This window comes from Malania oleifera, chromosome 8 (assembly GCF_029873635.1).
Source record: "Malania oleifera isolate guangnan ecotype guangnan chromosome 8, ASM2987363v1, whole genome shotgun sequence".
Classification (NCBI taxonomy): Eukaryota; Viridiplantae; Streptophyta; class Magnoliopsida; order Santalales; family Ximeniaceae; genus Malania; species Malania oleifera.
The window spans coordinates 2718146-2738467 of record NC_080424.1 but is presented as its reverse complement, the minus strand read 5'-3'; the positions used below and the strand labels follow the sequence as shown (position 1 = coordinate 2738467).

Sequence of the window (20322 nt, the reverse complement as noted above, 5' to 3'; positions counted from 1 at the left end):
TGTACAAACCTTGAGTATAATGGACTCAACTCTCTATCCTCAAGTTCAAACATAAACCCATGTGAGCTTCACTATTTCCATTTTTTAAAATGTGAATTAGTTAGGATTAGTTAAGATCATGTGAAAAAAAAAATGAGAAATAATTGCGGAGGTGATAACTCACAAAATTTAATAAAAAAAATCATCATAGACGTATTCAAAATCAGTATTATCAGGCTTACCTGAGTTTAAATTTTAAATTATATAGGAATATACTGGAGTTTTGAGGAATAAAATTAGGGTGTTATGATTTCAGGACTATGGTGTTTTTGGGACACTACAGCATGGGTTGAGGACCCATTGAATATTTTCAGGAGTTCAGATAAATTATAATTCAAAAAATTATGAGTATGTAGGCTTGGGGAAATATAGTTGATTTATTGGAAATATGTATTATTTCAGGATTTTGGGGATAGTATGCCGTGAGTGTGAGGATAAAGTTGGGGGCGAGCCTTCCAGCTAGTTAGGTAAAGGAAGTATGCTATGCCAGATAAATTAGAAATTTTATCACTAAAGATAGTATATGTTAAGATTAATGCAGATTTTATTAATCTTTTTTGTGTACAGACAATGTACAAGGTCATCCCTTTTATAGGACATCAGAGGTAGAAGACACTTCTAAGCCAAGGAAGTAGCGAAGAGAACCAAGGTCTTTCATCTCAAACTGCTGACATAGAAATTGCTTAAGCTCATGAATACCAGAAGTATTATCACCAGTAATAATCATATCGTCAACATAAAGTAGCAGAATAGTGATGCCAGTAGCAGTGTGACGGGTAAAAAGAGCTGAATCATAGGGGCTAGAAGCAAACCCAAGTTGTGTAACAGTGGAGCTGAACTTCGCAAACCAAGCACGGGGAGCTTGCTTAAGCCCATATAGAGCACGGTGGAGACGATAGACCTTACCAGGAGAATGAGGATACCCAGGAGGGGGCTGTATATATACCTCCTCAGCCAAATCACCATGTAAGAAGGCATTCTTTACATCCATCTAAAATAACGACCATCGTCGGGCAGAGGCAACAGCCAAAAAGGAGCGAATGGAGGTAATGCGAGCAACAGGGGCAAATGTCTCCTCAGAATCAATGCCATATTCCTGAGTAAAGTCCTTTGCCACTAAACGAGCTTTATGTCTTACTTCAGAACTGTCAGAGTTTGTTTTCCATTTATACACCCATTTGTTCCCAACTACAGTCTTACTAGGAGGCAGGTCAATCAGGTCCCAAGTATGAGTTTTATGAAGTGCGTCAAGTTCTTTAGACATAGCTTGCTGCCAAATAGGAACAGAACAAGCTTCGCGATAACTGCGAGGCTCGTGAAGGGAGTCAAGAGTAGAAAAATAGTGATAATCACTAAGATAGGTAGGAGGTGCCCTTACCCGACTAGAATGACAGACATCCAAATCAGAGGATTCAGGTGGAGTGGAAGCGATGGCATGATCATTAGATGGGCTAGGTTCAGTAGTGGAAGACGTGGAGGGATCACTTGATGAGCTATCATGACCTACATTAGAAGAGAAAGCGGGAGAGGGATCTATGGCAGGATAAGTGAAAATGGGAGAGTAAGAGGGACAATCAGAAGAAAATGGAGAGACACTAGTGAACATTTTGTGTTCCCAAAATCGAACATGCCAAAAGACTCGAAGACGCTTGGCTATGGGGTTGTAGCATCAATATCCCTTGTGTTCGATGCCATAACCAAGAAAGCAACAGAGACGAGAGCAAGGTTCAAGTTTGGTATGTTCATGAGATGGGAGCAAAACAAAGCAAGCACAACCAAATACTTTGAGAAGAGAATAATCAGGTACCTTTCCATAGAGAGCCTCATATGGAGATTTATTGGAAATACTAGGGGTGGGAACCCGATTAATAGTGTAAACAGCGGTAAGAGCAGCTTCATCCCAAAAGGAATCTGGGAGGGATGCAGAGACGAGTTGAGAGCGAACAGTGTCAAGAATGTGATGATGCTTACGTTCTACACGACCATTTTGTTGGGAGGTGGAGGGACATGATCGATGAAATAAGGTGCCAACCTCTCGAAGTTCTTCAATGAAAGGGGTAGAATTATATTCCAGGGCATTATCGGACCGAAAGACTTTAATGGTGCGATCAAACTGAGTTTTAATCATCTTCTTAAAGTCACGAAAAGCAATAAGTAACCAAGTGCGATCATGCAAAAGATAAATCCATAACAAGAACTCATAATTGAAAATCTAAATGGGCAATTTATGAACAAACCCAATGCCGCCGATTCTTCAAACCCAAGTTCAAATTGGAAAACTCATCGATGCCCACATCATCACAGCCGCTTCTTTGTCTATGTCCGATACTAGTCTTCAACAAAATAGAGTGAGCAAAAATTATAATAATTAACCCAGAAGAAAGAAAAAAAAAAAAGAAAAAGGAAAACCGGAGTGATAAATGAACACAAGGCCCCTAAATTTAAATAGATAGTGGCTGCTGCCCTTGTAGCATGGCGGATGGCTACTACTGCTCTCCCCGGAGAAGATAACCAAGATGACGAGGGGAGGAGACCGCAAAGAACCACTAAGAGACCCGGGTTCAAGTCTCGACAACGGAACCACTGAGCACTGTGAATAGAGACGGGAGGACAGAGACTCTCTACCCCAGGGTGTTGTGCACCGTATAGAAACGTCGGGACATGGAAAGGGAGGCAAGGGACTTGGAAAGGGAGGAGCCAAGTGCCACCGTAAGGTTCCTCGTGACAATATCCAGGGAATCACGAAGCCGGCTATTAGGCGTCTTGTAAGAACTCGAACCGTGATAAATGGGTTAAATAATTAAGAGAGGGACAAATTGGGAACTTGGAAGATTTCATCGACGAAGCCAGTTTTCGTCGATGAAGGCCATGCATTTCTCATCGACGAAATTCAGAGACTCGTTGACGAGGAGAAACTGAGGATTCTCGGAAAAACTGGAGATCCCAGATTCGTCGACGAGGCCACCAATTTTTAGAAAAAATTAGTGAAAGATTCGTTGATGAAGGCACCATTTCATCGACGAAATTGCCCGAGTCAAAGGGCTATAAATAGGATTTTCTTTTACTTCCTCATTAAGAAACTTCAAAATATCTCTCTCTCTCTCTCAACCTCTCCCTACTCTCTCTCTCTCTCTCTCTCTCTCTAGATTTCTTCGCCGATCGTTGATGGAATCAGAAATTTGAAGTTACCATGAGGATCATGGAAGGATTATCTACAATTTCTATGGATTGGACTCTCGTTTCGAGGATTTTTGGGTTTTGGAGAAAAATCGAGGTAAGGCTCGGTTTTCATTTTTGATCTGGTAGTTTTGTAGGTAACAATATCGTGAGCATATTCTGTACTGTGATTTGTAGGTCTTGGAACTTGGTTCACTGTTTAGGGACCTCAGAGTTCGGGATTGGCTATTCGGGGAAAAAGTAAGGGGAACTATGTTTATATTGGTTATTTTTGAAATCAAACTCGGTGGAATTGTGGTCCACGGTCCTGTGAGTGTTTACTCATTTGGGGGGATCTAATGGGGAAAACTATGGGTTTTTCATTATTACAGTTTTAGAAAAAGGGAGGCAATGGGTTGAATCCCGTGTTTTGTTAAAAATCGAGTATATGTGTGATTTATACTGTGATATTGGGATGACCATGCCTTGACTTGTTTAAACTGTATTTGTTTGAAAAACCATGATTTAGATTACCAAATGGGTGTGATTTTTTTGGTTATATGAGCATGCATGTGTGTGTGATATGTTGAAATGCTAGTAGGAACTGGGTTCCAAAATTGTTCCAAGTATTGAGAGTGTCCAGCTCTATATCCAAGGGCGTGTGTTTATCGCTTGTTACATAGGCAAAAGTGTCCGGCTCTATATCCGATGGCGTGAGCCTATACCGACAAATCAGACCGAAAGGTGTGGATCCACCATTTAGTGCCAGTATGATGCCATGGGAGTCGGGGACTAGCCATGTGCCGGTGGCGCCGTGTTTTGAGGGTTGGCCGAGCCAACGCTGATTGTCGCGGATCGTCTTCGGGTCGAAGGGTGTGATGACACCAGGATTGCTGATCATGTGTTGTGTGTGCGTGTATGCACTGTGTAAATTAGTACTGGATTACATTCAACTGCATGTATGTTATGTCATGATAACACTCAAATGCCACACACCAATATAACCTATGTTCTTCCTTACTGAGAGGTGTCTTACCCCCGCTGTACGTACATTTTTATAGGTCTTTTGGGTAACCAGAACTAGCATCCTGGTGTAGGAAGCGTAGTGGCCGGTGTACCATGTTTAGCGCTAGGTAAGTGCTAGGACTGTAATTTTGATGGGTTGCCATTTTGGGATGTGATGGGTGCCCATTTGTATGTTTTGATAGAGCATTGTGTTTGCTTTTGTATAAACTCTGGTATGGTACTGCATATGTATGTATAGTTTTTTCTGCTGAGTATATGATTGTGTTTGGATATGTTTAGGGTGCCTGGGAACCCCACAGGGGAGGACCCTTATCCATTGTACTGTATCTTTTGATGATTTGTATGATACAGGGACATGGTAGGTTACATTTTCACCCCTAGGTCCCATTTTGGTGTTCGAGGCGTGACAGCTTGGTATAAGAGCTAACCAGATTACTAGATCTTGTAGACTTGGTTAGGCTTAGTTGTGAGTACATACCAGAGTATAGGATGTGGATATGGGTAGAGTTGGTTGAAGGTTGTTTTTTTGCTAGATCGGGATTTGTCGACGGTATTCCTTGTTTTTCCTGGGATGACGATTCCAGTAAAAGCAGGGCTGATCATTGATAACTTTCGTGTCGGTGTGATAGGACAGACCTAGACCTAGCAGGGAGTAGTTAATATGATTAGTGTGGATCAGTGTGTTAACTGTATGTAGTCTAGGGATACTGATAGATTCCTATTGTGTGCAGAATGGAGCCCAAGGATAATAACCTGGGAAGTGGCTTCGAGGAGACTGCGAGTGATGAGTCTCCTTCCATGCCTCAAGGTTTGACGAGGCAGGTATTACGGGAGATCGGGCAAAGTGTGAGGAGACACGAGCGCTCTCCAGTTACTTCGGGGTGCACCATTGAGAGGTTCACACGCATGCATCCTCTGACGTTCTCTAGAGGATCTGAACTGACGACAACAGAGGAATGGATGGAGAAGACTAAAAGGATCTTGGAGGTCTTGCACTGGACGGATAGGCAGCGAGTTCTTTATGCCACCTTCCAGTTGTCTGGGGAGGTGGGTTGATGGTGGACCGTGGTGAGTCTACTGGAGAAGCAGAGAGTCGGTTCAGAGGAAATGACGTGGAGCCGTTTTAAGGAGGTGTTCTTTGACAGATACTTCTTGGCTTTAGTACATGATGCGAAGGCAGAAGATTTTTCTGCGCTGACTCAGGGGAGTTTGACAGTGCAGGGGTATGCGGCTCAATACATAGAGTTGTCCCGCTTTACACCATGTATGATCTCGAGCGAGTATGAGAAGACTCGGAGGTTTGAGAAGGGTTTGAGGAAGGATATCCGCAGATTGGTGGGTATGCTTCAGATCCGCGAGTTCTCGGTGTTGGTGGATAAAGCCACGGTGATTGAGAGTGGTATTCGAGAGGATGAGGTGGATCAGGAATCAAGGAAGAGGACAGTACCTTCTGGTTGTTAGATAGGATCTCATCAGGGATCGTGGAAGAAGAGGAACAAGGGCTCGAGCTACCTCCAGAATACCGAGCGCCAGGATTCTCAGATGAGCCAAACTGGTGGTCGTTGTACTAGGTGCCACAAACGGTACGAGAGTGAGTGCCGTTCATTTAAGGGTAACTGTTACAACTATGGCCAGCCAAGTCACATGGCTCGTGATTATCGAGCACCGAGGCGGGATGTGCCTGCATCTAATGTAAATCGAGGGAGCAATCAGATACCTCGGGGGATCATTCAGACGAATACAGCTCCGACCAGAGTATACTCTCTTACTCCAGTGGACGTTGAGCATGCAGATAACGTGGTGATAGGTACCTTATTATTGCTTCGAATAAAACTTCTATTTTGTTTGATTCGGGTGCAACCCATTCCTTTGTGTCTGTGAATTTTATGGGACGGTGTGGGGTTGAGACCCGAGACATGAATAAGGTGTTATCTGTTACTACGCCATCGGGGAGTGCATCTTTTTGTAGGAAGATGTTGATAGAATGCCCAGTGGAAATTCAGGGAAAGTTGCTATCGGTAAATCTTATTGTATATGACATGTCGGGATTTGATGTGATCCTGAGGATGGATTGGTTGTTCTCCAGTTATGCTGTGATCGACTGTCGTAGGAAGGAGGTAGTTTTCAGACCTCCTAGGGGGCAAGAGTACGAATTCGTGGGATCGTGTGTGCGTCTAGCGCCACAGATTCTATCGGCACTACAGGCGAGGAGGTTACTCTTAGACAGATGTCAGGGGTACCTAACTTGTATGAAGGAACAGCCGCAGGATAAGTTAAGACTTGAGGACATTCGGGTAGTCAGCGAGTTCCCGGATGTGTTTCCAGACGATTTACCTGGTTTACCTCCAGATCGTGAGGTGGAGTTTGCGATAGAGTTGCTACCTAGTAAGACATCGATCTTTAAAGCTCCATACTGGATGGCTCCAGTAGAACTTCGAGAATTGAAGGAGCAGTTACAGGAATTACTGGACAGAGGATTCAATCGACCTAGTGTTTCTCCCTAGGGAGCTCTAGTACTGTTTGTGAGGAAGAAGGACGGATCGATGCGGATGTGCATTGATTATCGTGAGATTAACAAGGTAACTGTGAAAAATCGCTATCCTTTACCTCATATAGATAATCTTTTTGACCAGTTACAAGGGATGCGGGTCTTTTTGAAGATCAATTTGCAGTCAGGATATCATTAGGTGAGGGTTAGAGCGGAGGATGTAGCGAAGACGGCTTTTCGAACCAGATATGGCCACTACGAGTTTTTGGTCATGCCATTTGGGTTGACGAATGCTCTGACGGTGTTCATGGTCTGATAAATAGGGGTTTCCATGAGTACCTAGATCGATTCGTAGTGGTATTCATTAACAACATTCTAGTATACTCGAGGAGTACAAAAGAGCATGTAGAACATTTGAGGTTAGTGTTACAGATTCTGCGGGAGAAGAAGTTGTATGTTAAACTGAAGAAGTGTGAATTCTGTTTGAGTCAGATTGTGTTCTTAGGCTATGTGGTTACTGGGGATGGTATATTAGTTGATCCTAGCAAGATTGAAGTTATGGTCGACTGGGTAAGGCCGAAGAATGTGCAGGAGGTTCGGAGTTTTCTAGGACTAGCTGGTTACTATCATCGGTTCATAGAAGGTTTCTCTAAACTTTTTTGGACCTCTAACAAGATTGACCAGGAAGGGAGTTCAGTTTGAGTGGATCAATGATTGCGAGTAGTGCTTTCAGGAATTAAAGCACCGGCTGGTTAACGCTCCAGTGTTGATCATTCCTTCAGGGGCTGGTGGGTTTGTGATTTATAGCAACGCGTTTCTGAAGGGCTTGGGATGTGTGCTTATGCAGCAGGGTAAGGTAGTGGCGTATGCTTCCCAGAAATTGAAAGAGTATGAGAAGAATTACCCTATGCATGATCTGGAATTGGCTGCTGTGGTATATGCACTGAAGATTTGGAGACATTATCTGTACGGGGTGCAGTGTAAGATATTTACTGACCATAAGAGCCTCAGGTATTTCTTTACGCAGAAGGAGTTAAAATGAGGTAGAGGCGTAGCTAGAGTTGATTAAGGACTACGATTGCATCATCAGTTATCACCCAGGGAAGACTAATGTGGTAGCTGATTCGCTGAGTCAGGGCCTACGACTGTATTTGTAGTTGTAACTCAGTGTCACATCAGACGGGATTTGGGGAGGTTAGGTATAGAGTTAGTGGTTGGTGATCATCAGGCTTATCTTGCTGGTTTGGTGGTCCAACCGACTTTATTTGAGCGTATAAGAGCGCGCAGGCTAGTGATGCAGAGTTGGCAGAGGTTATGAAAAAGGTACAGCAGGGACTGGTAACAGAGTTTAACATCTTTAAGGGAAGTGTGTTGAGATTTGAGACCAGGTTGTGTGTTCCGAATGATGATGAGATCAAGAGGACGATTCTAGAGGAAGCACATCGTTCTATATATACGATACATCTTGGTAGTACGAAGATGTATCAAGACTTGCGCGAGACCTTCTGGTGTCTGGTATGAAGAGGCAGATTACTTAGTTCGTGGAGTAGTGTCTGACGTGTCAGCAGGTGAAAGCTAAACATCAGAGGCCGGCAGGGCCGTTGCAGCCTTTGCCTATTCCGGTGTGGAAATGGGAGCATATTTCCATGGATTTTGTAACCGGATTGCCCCCAGCGCTTCACGGGTAGAATGCAATTTGGGTGATCGTGGATAGATTGACGAAATCTGCCCATTTCATACCAATGAAAGTTGGCTATCCTTTGAGTAGGCTAGCAGATTTGTATGTGCATGAGATTGTGAGAATGCACGGGGTGTCGATGTCCATTGTGTCAGATTGAGATCCGAGGTTTACTTCTTGATTCTGGACGAGCTTACAGGAGGCACTGGGGACGAAGCTTACTTTCAATACAACGTTCCACCCCCACACTGATGGACAGTCGGAGAGGACGATACAGATATTAGAAGATATGTTGCGAGCTTGTGAGTTAGACTTTGGTGGTAGCTGGATACAGTTTATGCCACTTGTGGAGTTCGCTTATAACAACAACTTCCAGTTTAGTATTGGGATGGCACCGTTCGAGGCGTTGTATGGTTGAAGGTGTCGATCTCCTTTGTGTTGGGATGAGGTTGGTGAACGTCAGGGGTTAGGACCTGAACTTGTGCAGCAGGCGTCTGCGAAGGTGGGTTTGATCTGGGAGAGGATTAGATCAGCTCAGAGTCGGCAGAAGAGTTATGCAGATGTTCGCTGCCGTGATTTAGAGTTCGAGGTGGGAGGTAAGGTATTTTTTGTGTATTGCTCCGATGAAAGGGGTGATGAGATTAGGCAGGAAGGGCAAGCTGAGCCCGAGGTATATCAGACCATTTGAGGTTCTTGAGCGAGTGGGTCCGGTAGCCTATAGAGTTGCATTACCTCTAGCACTTTTGAGGATCTATGATGTGTTTCATGTATCCATGTTGAGAAGGTACGTACTGGATCCTTCACATGTTCTTAGTTATGATGAGTTGGAAATTAGGGATACTTTAGCGTATGAGGAGATACTTGTTTAGGTTCTGGACGGTAAAGTTCAGAAGCTTCGTACCAGAGAGATACCGTTAGTGAAGGTATTGGGGCGAAACCACGAGGTTGAGGAAGCTTCTTGGGAACTGGAAACGAAAATATGCCGGAAGTATCCACAGTTGTTTTGAGCACTTGTACATGATCCTACTGTGGGTTGGGATAGGTGGTTAGTCGTCGGGAGTGTGTGTGTGTATTGTGAACTCCTGAGACTGTTGTATATGTAACCACGGTATTCCTCCGCCATAAGTGAGGGTATGTATGTGTATATGTATGATGGCACTGCGCTGTAGTAGTTGCTAGTTTATTGTTGGTAGATCGTATTTGTGTATTTCGAATATGACTTTATGAATGAGAAATGGCAAATTTCGAGGACGAAATTTTTGAAAGGAGGGGAGATTGTAAGAACCCGAACCATGATAAATGGGTTAAATAAATAAGAGAGGGACAAATTGGGAATTTGGCAGATTTCGTCGAAGAAGCCAGTTTTCGTCGACGAAGGCCATGCATTTTTCATTGACGAAATTCAGAGACTCGTCGATGAGGAGAAGCCGAGGAGTCTCGAAAAAATCGGAGATCCCAGATTCGTCGACGAGGCCACCAATTTGTCAACGAAATTAGTGAAAAATTCATTGACGAAGGCACCATTTCGTCGAAGAAATTGCTCAAGTCAAAGGGCTATAAATAGGATTTTCCTTTACTTCCTCATTAAGAAACTTCAAAATATCTCTCTTTCTCTCTCTCAACCTCTCATTACTCTCTCTCTCTCTCTCTCTCTCTCTAGATTTCTTCACCGATCGTTGATGGAAATCGGAAATCTGAAGTTACCAAGAGGATCATGGAAGGACTCTCTACAATTTCTACGGATCAGAATCTTGTTTCAGAGATTTTCGAGTTTCGGCGAAAAATCGAGATAAGGCTCGATTTTCAATTTTGATCTGGTAGTTTTGTAAGTAACAGTATCGTGAGCATATTCTGTATTGTGATTTGTAGGTTTTGGAACTCGGTTCATTGTATAGGGACCTCGGAGTTCGGGATTGGCTATTCGAGGAAAAGGTAAGGGGAATTATGTTTATATTGGTTATTTTTGAAATCGAACTCGATGGAACTGTGGTCCACGGTCCTATATGTGTTTTTGATACTCATTTGGGGGGATCTAACGGGGAAAACTATGGGTTTTTCATTATTACAGTTTTGGAAAAAAAGGGGCGACGGGCTGAATCCCAGGTTTTGTTGAAAACCGAGTATATGTGTGATTTATACTGTGATATTGGGATGACCATACCTTGACTTGTTTAAACTGTATTTGTTTGAAAAACTATGATTTAGATTACCAAATGGGTGTGGTTTGTTTGGTTATATGAGCATACATGTGTGTGTGATATGTTGAAATGCTAGTAGGAACTGGGTTCCGAAATTGTTCTAGGTACTGAAAGTGTCCGGCTCTATATCCGAGGGCGTGTGTTTATTGCTTGCCACGTAGGCAAAAGTGTACGACTCTATATCCGAGGGCGTGAGCTTATACCGGCAGATTAGGCCGAAGGATGTGGATCCACCAATTAGCGCCAGTACGATGCCATAGGAGTCGGGGATTAGCCATGTGCCGGTGGCATCGTGCTTCGTGGGTTGGCCGGGCTAACGCCGGATTGTCGTGGACCGGCTTCGAGGCAAAGGGTGTGACGATACTGGGATTGTTGATCATGTGTTGTGTGTGCATGTATGCACTGTGTAAATTAGTACTAGATTGCATTCAATTGCGTGTATGTTGTGTAATGATAACACTCAAATGCCACACACTAATATAACCTGTGTTCTTCCTTATTGACAGGTGTCTCACCCCTGCTGTACGTACATTTTTACAGGTCCTTCGTGTAACCGGAACTAGCGTCTTGGTGTAGGGAGCGTAGTGGCCGGTGTACCGCGTTTAGCACCAGGTAAGTGCTAGGACTGTAATTTTGGTGGGTTGCCATTTTGGGATGTGATGGGCGTTCGTTTGTATGTTTTGATAGAGCATTGTGTCTGCTCTTTTATAGACTTTGGTATGGTACTGCATATGTATGTATGGTTTTTTCTGCTGCGTATATGATTGTGTTTGAATGTGTTTAGGGTGCCTAGAATCGCCACGGGGTCAGACCCTCATCCATTGTACTGTATCTTTTGATGATTTGTATGATACAAGAACATGTTAGGTTACATTTTCACCCCTGTGTCCCATTTCGGGGTTCGGGGTGTGACACGTCTGGCTAGAAGAGGAGGCGTGAAGCGAATTAGCGGTTTTATCTACGAGGAGACCCGTGGAGTGCTCAAGATCTTCCTAGAGAATGTGATCCGAGACGCTATGACCTACACCGAGAATGCACGCCGGAAGACTGTGACGACCATGGATGTGGTGTACGCGCTCAAGAGGCAGGGCAGGATTCTGTATGGCTTCGGTGGTTAGGTTTTGATCGGCGGAGGAGATACGATGACGATTGACGTCGGATGGAGACCAAAGGGAGACGGGACTAGAGGGATGTCGACTAGCAGCGGTTTGGCGATGACGATGGCGTCCGGAACGGCAGCGAGCAGCAGGTTTAAGAAAAAGAAATTATGGTTAACTTGTCTCTGATACCATGTTAAGATTAATGCAGATTTTATTAAACTTTTTTGTGTACATACAATGTACAAGGTCATCCCTTTTATAGGAGAAGGAGGCATACAAGGGTACAAGGGTATTTTAGGGGGATATGCTAACATTATTTTAGGGAGATATGCTAATAGTATAAAATTATGGGTGTTTTTCAGAGTAAATATTATATAGTTTTACAAATTATATTTGATGAGTTATCACTGTTGTGTGGCATGAGTAATATGAGTACAGTACTGAATTTATACAAATTTTATAGAATCATGAATGTGTATACAGTTTTATAGAATTAAGATATATAGGATATACAATTATTTACAGAACAGATTATACAATATTTATACTAAAGCTATGACTATCCATTATTTTACAGAATTATGTATTTAACACAGTTCAATAGAAAGTATAGTATACAGTTTTATAGTGAGCATGTTATATACAGTTTACAGAAATCAGTTATATAGTTTTCAGAACATCATGATATACAGACCTAAGAGCCATAACAAACAGATATACAGATAAATTATTACAGTATATATTCATAATAGACAGTACACCTTATACAGAATAATTATTCCAGTGTTATGACTATTACAGTAGAAACAGAATCATGGTAAATAATAAAATACATGTATATACCAGAGTATTATATATATAGTATTTGACCCTGATGGACCATTACAGATCAGATACAGAGTGTTAGCTTTACCGTGATCCCAAGAGGGGGGGGGGGTGAATTGGTATTTTTAAAATTTAACCCCTAGGTGTTCCTCCTAACAACAGTATGTTCACAACCCTATGGTCAATCTAATGTGAATAATACAAATATATCAGAAAGTAAATGAAGTAGTTTAATTAATCACACAAGCACCAGAAAGCAGTAAATAAAGGATGACACGTAGATATGTTATCGAGGTTCGGCCAACTGCCTACGTCCCCACCTTGGCTAACCAGCACAAGGATTATCACACTAACTTGCTCACTTGAACGGGTGGAGTGGCACCTATACAAACCAGGTCAAATTATCACAGGGCTGACCTCAACCTTTACACCAATCCTTATCGGGCTGGATTACCGCCCCCTTAGGCCACACCTGGAATCTCTCAGATATACAATCAAACGGTACAATATATGGGTGCTTTCATGTAAAGCAGATTTGTACCACAAATGCATACAGACACAAACACCACAAATGATTTAGAATGTAAGTTCAGTGTGATATAAATAATTTCAACTCTCAAATAGATTTACTATCGTTGTAATGAGTGCGTGAGAGTGCAAACCTAGATAATCTTTGTATCACAGGATATTCAATCTAAGTGCTCAAACAAAGATATTATCCAAACTCCATATATTTCAATCAACAAGTTTTCTCAATACATATATGTATATGAAGCTCTAGCAATGTATATGTTTGGTTTGCAAGATATATGAAATCTTTGTATTCCAGCAGATGATATAGACTTGTATGGATATTGCTACAAAGATTAAAATAACACACACAGAGATACCTTTTCACAAATATGTCAATATGAATACCACAAGATATTTGAGTATGTTTGAAAGTATTTTTACAAGCCCCAAACAAATATGAACTTCCTAAGTTATTGTAATGAGAATGCAATACTTGGGAGTTCACCACAAGTCTTCTTAGGGTAGGCTTATTGGTAAAGCCTCCTAAAAAAACTTAGGTTATGCTCTCAAAGAAAAATCAATTTAAATATGCAACAAATGAGAGAGCAAACCTCTAAGCAGTAATACTCAATATACTTACAAATGATATAGATAGATGAAGAAGATAAGCTTGAGTAGATTTCAAAAGAGTATAAGCAGTGAGAAGCAAAAATAAAGTATTTTTGTTTGAGAGAGATTTTCTTAATCTCTTTGCTAATCGGTGCTTAATCCACCAAATGAAAGAGTATATATAGACATACTAAAAATTTTGACCGTTGGGGACCTATTAGGGATTATTAGAAAAGATTAATGACATTTAAATCAATTTAACCCTGTTTAAAATTATTAATCACGGTAAAAAAATAGGAGCAACCCGAGAGGTCTGATCGACCAGAAATGGTTCGGTCGACCAGGACTCAAATGGCTCGGTCGACTAGGGGACTTTTGAACTAAAAGGCTCGGTTGACCTGGGAGGGAGATTTCCAAAACTTTCGAGGTTTGATCGATCGGGCCTTTTTGAACTGTATGGTTCGATCAACCAGACCGCTGGGAATTCTCCCGAAGACCCTCCGGTCGATCAGGTAGTTGGAGTACAAAAGTGGTCGGTCGACCGGAAGGTCAAAATGTTGACTCTCAGGTGGTTCGGTCGACCGACAAGAAATGAACTGTGAAGTTCGGTCGACCGGCCCTGGGTCAACAGTTTGACCAAAAGTGAACTGTGTTGGCCGGTCGACCAAAAGTGCACCAAGTGTGCATTTCGGTCCCGTATTGAACCAAACAAATCCTATTCAAGTGCCTAACAAACATATGTGTAAATGTGTGTTTCCTATGGGCACTTGGGGTCCAAATTGAAGACACCAAAAAAGTCGGGTGTCGGTCGACCTTCGGTTGACCGAAAGGAATACCCTAAGGTCTTTCTAAGGTCCTTTCTTATTCATGGTTTGTTTGAGCTTACGTAGTAAATCATACATGTGATGTGTGTGAGCTTATTACAAACCAAGTACCTACTTACTATTACAGACCAAACTCACAACAAAAATATTACAGTTAAGAGCATGAATGTCTTCAAGCTTTGAGCTTTTGTGTGCCATTGATGATATGCTAATCTGAACCTGCACATAAACTAGATGTTTATTAAATACAGGAGTATTTGTCATTATCAAAACCGATATAAGGTCAACACAGAGCACGGTACCGTAACTATATAGTGGAGAGAGTGCAACCACACATCTTAGATAGAGTGTGACATTTTATGGTCGATTGTGCCATTGGAGAGATTGTAGACTTCTTGGTAATCTGATCTAGGTGGAGGGGAGCGATTGCAATGCTCCTTGGACAGACCTAGGTTGAGGAGCCAATTGTACCTCAGTGGAGTTTTAGTTGACTTATTCTGGAGGGCTGACCAGGATTGAGTCCCATCTTTGGGCTGCACAACCTTATCATGAGGGGATTTGAAACACACAGTTATTTATCCAGGGAAGTTTTCACAGCTATTATATATGTACAGGAAATAGCAGCATTACTTATAGTTATTAAAAGTATATTCAAATAGAAAGTTCAGTAATAGACGTATTTTAAGAAACACAAGTGTGAATTACACTATATATTATTATTACATGTTATTTTAGATTCAGTTAATTACAGTATATGTATATAGTTTACAGAAACTCATATGCCACACATTGGTAATAGCATATTTTGTCTTATTGAGCGTTGTCTCATTCCAGTAATTTAATATTTTCAGGTGATCCAGTTAGACGGACGGACCAAACTCGTAGATAGAGGAGATATCAGTTCTGCCTTGTTTATAGGGTCAGTAGTTTTTGGGAGAGATGTATTTTTGTATAGATCTTAGGGAATCTGGACTTTGAAACTAGAGTGATGTGCATAAGTAGTGGAAATTCTAGTATTGCATTTCTAGTCGCACACTTTATTTTTTCCGCTGCCTAGGTATAAATATGTTTTTTGATATTAGGGAACATGATATATTTACCAGTCAGTATCAGGTTTATTATTATTATTATTATAAAAAAAAATGACATGAACAATCAGGTTGTTACATATTATCCTTAAAAAAGATACAAAATTTAAAAAATGATAAATTTACAAAAGACTATTGCTTTAATATGATATAATTGAGTAAAAGAATCACTTGCTCAACCTAACACTATCATTTTCATTACTTTAGCACCGATATCTTAATTTAAAATATTGTTCCATCCATATCATTTCAATTGTCTTAAGTTTACTAATTATTTGTAAAAGTATAAATTTTTTTATTTAAAATATTTTCTTATTACTTAGAAAATAAAATTTTTACACTAATTTGACTTATCAAGTCGATATTGAAATCATTTACTTTCCCGTTAAAGGTAATAAAGGAATATAACAGTAAAATTTAAAATTTTCAAAGGGTTATCATCATTCTTGTGCACGTACATTACTGGTAGGTTGTAGCCCCATCTCAAGCAAGATAATATACATAGATGCATATATGCATATATTAGTTTACATTAATTTTTTAAAGTCTCACTAAATTAAGCTTCACTCTTTGAAATATCAATTGTAACTATTTGATCCTTAAACTTTTAATCTTAGTTTTTATAAGATTCTTAATCAAAATAAATAAATACTTAAACTTGTCCAAATGTAAAATTGAAAGAATTAAATTGGAATGATTTTAGTTTCAAAGTTAGAGTATCAATAGAATTTTAGGGACTCGTGTATATATTTTTTCATAATAATAATAGTAATAAAAATAAAATAAAAATAATAAAACACTTTATCTTTTATTTTTTTTTAATCAATGGCAAAAGAAATTTTATATAGTCCTTTAAAAATATAAATATTGTCACATCAATTTGACTTACGAAGTGGGAAATGAAAATCACTTACCTTTCCGCTAAAGAAATATGAAAATATAATGGCAAAATTAAAAATTTTCAAAAGATTGCTACTATTTTTTGGCATAAAATTGTTGGCAAGTCAAGACCTCTGTCCCAAGCAAAGAAAAATAAATAAATAAATAATAAAAATAATGATAACAATAAAGTACTTCCTTAATTTTCTTTGTTTGCCATTAATCAAACACATAGAAACTCAATATTATGCAACAATTTGACCCACGTGAATTTGCGGGCTATAAGAATTGATGTACCAATAGCCACCCCACTAGCTTGGCAACTCACAAGAGTGTTACTCCATCTTATCTATGAGTTGCCAAATGACGATTTGTGTTAGGAGGCCTACCTCGAGTTAGGTCAGTCATGTGCTGATAATGTGATCTAGGGGTCATAGGCCAAACGCTTAAACACCATGTGAAAGTCTATATAGTACTAGTTTTAGAGTACAAGCTTAACTAATTAGTCGAAAGTAAAATGTAATTTAACTATATGAACAAACTCTCAAGCATTGAATATAAATTAAAAGAAATTTGTGATTAAATTAAACATGAATCAAGTAGTAAACAGTAAAGGAGCACAATTCATTTATCAAAACTCCATAGGCAACCTGTATTTAGGGAAGGAAGCAATTACAATAAACATGTTTATAGTTAATGAGTTTTACAATATTGATGAACATACATCCACCCTCCGCTAGCTTTCTATGTCTTATTATAGTACTATGAAATATTACTTTAACTGAGGAGTCATATTCCCTTGTTTCATTAAGGCATTATCATGCTCAAATAATAAAAATCTACATTAGTATTTACATGTTGATTAGCCACCTAGTGTCCAAGATAGTGATCACAAGAAAACAAAATGCCCTCAACAAGTTTGGCTCATGGCATTCTCTTTTCATTTATACATTTGATTTTTCTTTTAGACTCTAACGTGGAAGTACTATTCACCTTTATCCATAAACAATTGTATGTCTTCTGTCAACATTCAATTAATTTTTTCTCTTCCAAGCCCCTAACACTTCACTAAGAAGTCATACCATTGTCTCTTTGATATGATGTGAATCTTTATGCAAGGATTTCTTTAACTACTCGTTTATTGAGTCGCAAGGTCTTTATTGGTGCTTTGGTTATTAACTTTGGGTTGCATCTTTAGTATTGGTAATGAATGACTTGAGGTAGTGTGAAACACATCGTACATTCTTATCTAAGATGGAGGATCAATTTTGTAAGAGGCCTTGAATTTTGCCAAATATTTGCGAAGTGGTCTCCTATCCTGACCTATAGTGACTTGATATATATTCTAGATGGAGCTTAACAAGTACCAAGTTTCTCACAGTGAAGTGCAATGGTCTTCTCCCTTGATTTGCTAACTTTTTCATCCACTTGCTAGCTTTCTTTATGTAAGCTTGGGGAATCTCAATATTTTATCTCCATTCTTAATTTGGTCAAGGTGTAAGCTCTCAAACTTTTTCCCTCAGCATGATTCCATCTACTATATAAGGTAACAATGATTGTAGGCCTCTAATAAGATCAAACAGACTCTTCTTGGTTGTTATGATTATTTGAACATTAAAATAGAATTGATCCACATCAAGTAATTAAACTTAATTCTTCTAGTTGGCGGTGATGAAATGATGCAAGTACTCCTCTAATTACCTTTTGAATCTCTCCTACATACAACTATCAATCTGCAAGTGATAGCTTGAATAGGTATTAAGCTTTAAATTGAGGATTTTGAAAAGTCTTAACCAAAAAGTTTCCTGTGAATTTTGTGTCTCAGTAACTGATGATGTTTGGAAAAGACCACGACACTTTGACGATATACTTGAAAAAAATTATGTTGACTCTTTTTCCAAGTAGAATGACATTGATATGAAAGTACAATACCTTAAAAACCTATCAAAAACTACAAGTATAAATCCTATATCCTCAAATTTGGGTAGGTGATGAAGTCAAGTAAGACTCTCCCACAGTCTCATTGGTACTTGAATAGTTGCCATACTTGCAATCTTCTTTTGCTCAACGTTGTCTTATTAGCAGGCGAGATAGGTTCGAGTATACTTAACCACCTCATCTCACATGTGTGACAAGTTGTACCTTTGCTTCAATAATACCAAATTCAAGTGCCACCTTAGTGGCTTTCCTACAAGAAGTCATGATACTCTCACAACAATGTCTTCCTTAAGTCATCAACACGAGAAACAAAAAGCTAACTAGTCACCATGTGTTAGTAATAAGCCATCCTCTAACAAGAAGTAGTACACTTGATTTTCCACTAACTTCATGAGGTTTTGGGTCACTAAACTTGATAATCCACATGCTAATATCATGTACGTAGCGGAAAACATAAATATGATCTCCACAAATATAATACCAAAGTTTACTATTCCTATCCATAATCCAAATTAACTATTCACCACTTGTAATCACATATATACATGTCTTCAAAACATAATCCACAAATACCAGTATTCTCAACCATCCGTATCTTAGAAAACTTAAAACATAGAACCTAAAATGTAAATTTATATATCTCAAAATTAACATAAAAATATACTATTTTCTCTTTCTATTTCCAAAAAATGCTATAAAACCTTGAGCTCTCTAAACTCGATCTCGAGGAAATCTTGTAAAAGATAAATTCATATTTGGGTGAGACACATCTCAGTAAGGGAAGTAATAATATATTAAAATAGAGTGTGGCTAACATGAGTTTATATAACAACATAATATTTATCATTTGAAAATCGTTAACATAATTTCTAAAATCATTCTCTGAGCCTAACCAAACACATACAAAATATTTAACCCATGAGATTACCAAAGGATAAGGGTGATTACCCGCCCATACAAGTAGCACCCCTATGCTCTGATACATTTGGCAACCCGGAGGTCACAACTGAAGCATACCATGACACTCACCTTACTCAGTAAACCCTTAAGTATTAGATTGATCTTGTACTCACACAGCTCAAACAAAAGTTTACCAGCGAAGGTCTCAAGGATAGGGAAATCTACCCGCCCATACAAGTAGGTTTCCTATGCCCTAGTACGTTATCTAGCTACTGCCACATCTGAAATTACTAGCGCACTCACTTTTCTTAGCAAGCCCTTAGGAGAAGAGTTTGTCCCGCCCAATCGTAACATGTTCTACGAACATAGAAACTTCTAATATCATAATACATTATTATGTATGTAATTATTTAACCATTCACATATGTTCATGTTTATAACTTAAACATTGCATTACATTTCACTTTAAGTGACTCTTTCCCATTTACATCGTTCACATTTCACATTTCATTCCATTGTCATTTCATTTCATTCATTCGTACTACAGCCGCTCTTAGTCGTCATCTGTTAGTTCACATAGAAATGAGTTAGAATCTGCTAACACAGCTCCTTTTAACTGTCATCAGTTAGTCCACATAGAAATGCTCTAGAATCTGCTAACACGACTTTCAGCTGTCATACATTTACATGATTGCATTAATATACACAAGCAGCATAGTTCATTTCATATTTTATTCTCAATGCATTACTTACTTAGCCTACATTTCATACATATAACGTACATCTGCACATAACTTACATTTACTCATGCCATACAATTTAGTAATAAAATTCATACATATTTCTTGTAAAATAAGCCAACCCACATTTAGCATTTAAATACTAAAAATATAATTTCCATTTCTTACATAATTTTCCAGAAAATACCTTTCGCTTTCATCAGTTCACTTTCACATATACATAGTTAAATAAGCTGTCCTAAGCTCAGAAAATATAATTTACATGATTGACATTTTAAAACCCATACCAAAACATATACATAACTATAACATAATTCATTA

General features: G+C 39.4%; 1 pseudogene; it reads left to right on the top strand.

Moving 5' to 3' along the window:
• Window positions 1–323: 323 nt before the first annotated feature.
• On the top strand, window positions 324–11703 carry LOC131161790 (histone H4-like; annotated as a pseudogene).
• Window positions 11704–20322: the final 8619 nt, after the last annotated feature.